The sequence below is a fragment of the Jaculus jaculus genome, chromosome 6, assembly GCF_020740685.1.
Source record: "Jaculus jaculus isolate mJacJac1 chromosome 6, mJacJac1.mat.Y.cur, whole genome shotgun sequence".
Classification (NCBI taxonomy): Eukaryota; Metazoa; Chordata; class Mammalia; order Rodentia; family Dipodidae; genus Jaculus; species Jaculus jaculus.
In genome coordinates this window covers 1,970,133-1,976,132 of record NC_059107.1, presented here as the reverse complement: position 1 = coordinate 1,976,132, position 6,000 = coordinate 1,970,133, and positions in this window count along the sequence as shown.

Below are 6,000 nucleotides of genomic sequence, written 5' to 3'. Positions count from 1 at the left end.
CCATGATTGTAACCATAATCAAAATCATAACGTAACCACTTGAGATGCTGAGGCAGGAGGGGACCACCCTGAGTTGAAAACTAGTCTGAGCTACCCAGTAAGTGAAGGGTTAATAGCTTTCCCTGAAAACCAGAGGGAACTAAAGAGTTAATAACTATCCCGAAGACTAGAAGGCCATAAAGAAACAGCAGAGGCATTCAGCCCCAGACAAGCCTGACACCTCCCCTGATTGATGTATTCCCCTTAGCTCAGAAGGCCTTGAAGGTGCAGAAACTGTCTGGGGCTCCCTCCCTTAGGCAATTCTAGCTGAAGAAACCTATTCTGAACAGGACACAGGACACACAGCTACAAGGTCCTTATCTGCTGCACCTGGTACAGTCTGTTTTTCTTAGTATCCTTCTTGTAAACTTGAACTCCAGCCTAGCTCAGTGCTTCAGACTTCATCCTGAGGAAAGGCTGCTGCCCCTCGCTGAACCCCAATAAATAGTCTGTCTGTAGAGATCAAGCCCCATGTTCTCTTTCGCTTTTCTTTTACACTCTCCTGACAATAAGACCCTGTCACAAACTACTGAACACACAGGATGCTTTCTGGAATGAGAGACCTGGCTGAATGTCCTGTGTCCCCAGAGGCTGTGTGTGAGTGTCCCCCTTAGAATCACAGTGGAGGGGCTGCCCAACCTCAGCTAGGATTCCTCCAGTGACAGAGAGCTCACCGCCACCCAACACTGCCCAGGCATTTTCTCATCTGTGTCCACAGTCTACCCTTCTGGGTTCCATGGTGAATTTAATTCTTTTCATGTTCCTTAGCCCTCAGCAATTCTGTCATCTTAGTTCCCTGCTCCAGGCACAATCTAGTAACAGAGCTCCAGGCACTTTGGGACAGGTGAGTCCTTGTAAGAAGCTGTCCTGTGTAGGATGTGAAGCCACATCCCTGGGCTGTCAGGGTCCTTTTCCCAGGTTGTGACAACCAAAATTGTCTCTCTGTATGGGACATTTTTGTGGGGAGGACAGGGGAGTAGAGGTTGGTGCAGAAAATCATTCCCTGTTGAGAATCACTGCTGTATTGGGTCTGCAGTATTCCTTTTAAAGAGAAAGGCCATGGCTGGAGGGATTGCTTAGTGGTTAAGGTGCTTGCCTGCAAAGTCAAAGGACCCAGATTCTAGTCCCCAGGACCCACATTAGCCAGATGCACTAGGGGGCACAAGTGTCTGGAGTTCATTTGCAGTGTGGCTGGAGGCCCTGGCACACCCATTCTCTCTCCCCCCCCTATTTCTCTGTCAAATAAATAAGTAAATAAATAAAAATGTTTTTAAAAAATGAGAAAGGCCAGCTGTGAATCATGTTTCCATGTGACCAGAAGGGTGTAATGCGGGACTCTCACCTCCTCTATTGTGGACGCTCATGTCTTTATAGAAAATGCATCCAAGATGGTATTATTCGTTACGAAGACACAAATAGGGGTCATGAGGACCTGTAGGCGCAGCCTCCATGCAGCAGAGCCTCTCCGATTTGTCCATCGCAAACTCACACACAGCAGGCACTCAGTCCTCATGGTCATGGAGACAGTGGAACGGAATCATCACAACTTCCCAGAAGCAAAAGCAGCACTGTCTGGGACAGCTTGGCAGGGGCCACATGGTCCTGTCACTCTTCAGCTCCAAAGGGACAATCTCCCACTCTGGTTGGAATCACTACTGATCCGGAGTCAGGTTGGAGGAGGTCAGGGTGTCACTGTGACATCCTCACTTACCAGGCTCAGAGAGGACAAGCTCCCTTCGACTAAAGGGAATTCTACATGTGATGTCAACTCAAGCCCACGGACCTTACTGGGGGCTTCTTGTATGCCAGACACCAGACAGGGACCGAAGGGAGGTGGAGAGGGATATCCGACTGTTCCTCGTCTGAGATTCACGGTAGACATGGCTCGCTTTGGAAGTGCTCTAAGAACCCCCGGCGAGGCATGTGTGAGTTGTAGAAAAAGACACAAGGCAGCACGAACGCTCACCAGATACACTGTGGTTTCTGAGAGGACGAGAACTTCAAAGGGCAGGACCTGGTGCTCCCACAGGATGCCCCTGAGACTGGCAGACAGGCCCTGAGGGTCAGCAGGGCTGTGCTAATCCACATGCTGGGCTCCTATCTCATACATGATAGATTGTTCCTTTCTTCTGTGTGTGTTATGAAACCCGGGACTGTATGCACACTGGGCAACCACTCTTTTACTAAGCTACATTTCCTTCCCTCCTTCCCTCCCTCCCTCCCTTCCTTCCTTTCTTTCTCTCTCCTTCCTTTCTTTTTTTCTTCTTTCTTTCTCTCTCCCTTCCTTCCTTGCTTTTTTCCTCCCTCCCTCCCTCCCATCCTTCCTTCCCTCCTTCCTCCCTCCCTCCCTCCTTCCCTTCCTCCCTCCTTCTCTCTCTCTCTCTCTCTTTCTCTCTCTCTCTCTCTCTCTTTCTTTTCTTTCGTCAATGTAGGGTATCACTTTACCCATGCTGACCTGGAATTCATTCTGTAGTCCCAGGGTAGCCTCAAACTCACAGCGATCCTCTTACCTCTGCCTCTTGAATGGTGGATTAAAGATGTGCAACACAATGACCTGCTTTTTTTTTTTTTAAAGTGACAGAAGATCTCATTATGTATCCTAGGCTAACCTGGAACTCTCTATGTAGCCCGGGCTGTACTCAAATTTGAGATCCTCTGCCCTAGCCTCATGTGATTACAGGCCTGAGCCACCGCGCCCAGCTCACCGTCACATGGTATGAGCAGGAGTCACCCAGGGACAGGCTGTGAATGAGTGAGGGGGGGGGTGACAAGGAATCACAGGGGCTGCAGAAGACAGTGGCTAGTGAGAGTCTGTCAGCGCCATGGGGCTTATGACGCTGCCCCCTTGCCCTTTACCCGCCCAGGGATGTTCAGCTTGGTTTCTGGTTGGTTCCAAGAATTGATGGCCAAATCTCTTATGGAATAGAGCCTACCTCCCCTCATTGGTCCCAGATAAGCAGTGCAGAGCTCCCCCTACTGGTCAAAGGTCAGCAGGGCTGACCAGCTTGCATGAGCCCAGTTTCCAGCCCACCAATGCCTCTTACCAACAAGCCAGCATTTTTCACGGCCAGAGGAAGCCCCAGGAGCCCAGTGCCAATGTTGGTTTTCAACAAGTGCACCAAGATTTTCATCAGCCTGTTGTGGGAAAGTCATGGAGAAGATATTGTTGGAAGGGGTGGAAGAAAGGAGAAGAGAGGGAGGGAAAAGGAGGACACGAGGGAAGGGAAGGGAACGGATGGGAACGGAAGGGAAAGGAGGTGAACTGCAGGTCAGGGCAAGGCTGCCGTCATGCGCCTCTGCCAAGAGTTTCTGGTGCCTATGGGAGGGGGACAGAACCAGATAAGTGGACTCTGTGTGACTCAGCTCCAGGGACATGTCCTGTAACCTATGACCCAGGACTGGCGCCAGGTCAGGTGGTTCAACAAACCACACACATGAAGTACTGAAGGAAAACCAAATAAAAACCACCTCCATTTGGGGGTGCCCCTTAGTGCCAGTTGGTTCATTAATCCATCAGCTGATTTCTGTCATGGCCCATTCTGATTTAGGATTAGACCTACCACATGTCCAGCATCGGAAAGATAATGAAACATTGCTAACTCGTGCTCCACACGATATTTATTGGCCCTAGGGCATTTTAATTTTCATTATTTTTCTTTTGTTGATTTGAGACAGTGTCTCTTGTAGCCCAGGTTGGCCTTGAACTTGCAATTTGGTTAAGGGTGACCTTGAACTCCTGATCCTCTTGCTTCCACCTCCCAGATGCAATTGATAATGGCAATTATTGGAAAATATGTCAAAGCCCTCCCCTCAAATCTAAGTTTTTCTTTTCTGTCGGTTCTTGAGCAGTTATTTGTCTGAAAAACATGCGATCTCCCCATTCCGTCCCCTCCCACCACCTGTGATGTGACAGGCTTCGTTTGAACCTGACCCAGGCGTTATGGGATATGGGAAGCCATTGCACCTGTGATGACAGCGCCGCACACAGGAGAGGCAGCAAAGATGATAGAGAAAAGAGGAGAGGAGAGAAGCACAAGTGCGCACACACACACACACACACACACACACACACACGTAACCGGCGGCAGCAGTTACTGCTGCAGAAGCAATTCTGGAGACTGGGAGACAGAAGAGAGCACTTGGGAGTAAAGGCAGGCTGAAAACTCTGGATTACGGAGGGAGACTCTCAAAGACAAAACAGAACAAATAAAAACTGTCTGATGGGCTGGAGAGATGGCTCAGCAGTTGAGGTACTTGCCTGCAAAGATGAACCACCTGGCTTTGATTCCCCAGTACCAGTACATAAAGCCAGATGCACAAGTGGCCCATGTTTCTGGAGTTCATTGGCTGTGGCTAGAGTACCTGGCACACCTATTCTTTCTGGCTGTCTCTGTTCTTTCTGCCTCTCTCTCTGCTTGCAAATTAATTAATTAATTAGAAAAGAAAGCTAGTCTGATCCAGGCATGGTGGTGTACACCTTTAATCCCAGCACTCTGGAGGCATAGGTAGGAGGATCGTCAAGAGTTTGAGGCCAGTCTGAGACTACATAGTGAATTCCAGGTCTACTTCAAAAAATAAATTAATAGAGGCTGGAGAGATGGCTTAGCAGTTAAGGCATTTGCCTGCAAAGCCAAAGGACCTTGGTTCAGTTCCCCAGGACCTATGTAAGCCAAATGCACAAGGTGGCACATGTGTCTGGAGTTTGTTTGCAGAGGTTGGAGGCCCTGGTGTGCCCATTCTCTCTCTGTCTCTCCCTCTTTCTCTCTCTCTCTATCAAATAAGTAAATAAAATTTTAAAAATAAAATAATAACCTAGTCTGGGATGTAGCTCAGTTAATAGAGTACCTGCCTCCAAGCATGAGGTCTTGTGTTCAATCCCCTGCACAGCATAAAACCATATGTAGTGAATTGGAGCTAGCCTGGGCTATATGAGACCCTGCCTCAGAAAAAACATCCCTAGACAAAAACAAAACAAAAAAAAAAATCAACCAAATAAAAAATTGCCATTTAATTCTTCCCAAAAGGATGTGAGACTTTTTGTTGCTGTTGTTTTCGAGGTAGGGTCCCACTCTAGCCTGAGCTGACCTGGAATTCACTATGTCATCTCAGGGTGGCCTCAAACCCTGATCCTCCTACCTCTGCCTCCTGAGTGCTGGGATTAAAGGTGTGCTCCACCACGCCTGGCTTGAGAAGACATTTCTTGATGGCCTAATTAACACTGGGCATGGACATACATAATAGCTTGTCTTTAATATCTGACCTTGTTATGAGATAATAGTTTACTTGGCAATGAAGTCCTAGAGAAAAAGTCCCATGTGTCTGAGTTTGGGGCAGTAAAAGTAGGATCCAAGGTGATCAAGTGATCCTTTGTTTACTGGAAGATCTATGCGAGAGAGACAGAAAGAGAGAGAAAGGGGCAGATGAGGTCCCTGGAAGTAAGAAGGAAAGAGGAGCACCTGCTGGGGACAAGGGCACAAGCAGCGCTTGCTGGGGGACAGCTGCTCTATCTCGATTCCTTGCAGAAGCTGGGTACGAGGAATACGCCCGAGGGTCACAGTGGTCGCCATTCCTAGTCCTGAAACTCCTCTCTTGTACCAGGGAGCCTGAGGCCTCGGGAGAGGAGGAGGATGTGGTCCAGGGTCTTGAAGCCAGCAGAGCTTCCCCTGAGGCCTGGGAGGGCGACGGGGCCACTTACGAGAGCGAGACTGCTTCCCCATCGCGAGGGTCCCCTGAGCTGCTGCTGCTGCTGCTGCTGCTGCTCTCCAAGGGGGCCTTAGACCCGCAGTGCAAGTTCTGGTCACGGTTGCCACCCTTCCCAAGCAGCAAAGCCTCCGGCATGGTGGGCACGTGGCAGAGGTGCGGCGCGCAGGACTAGGGCAGCTTGGGGCAGGGCTGCAGAGCCATGGCTGCAGGCCTCAGGCGCTGGCTCCTGACCCCGGGCGTCCTGGCGCTGGTCGAAGC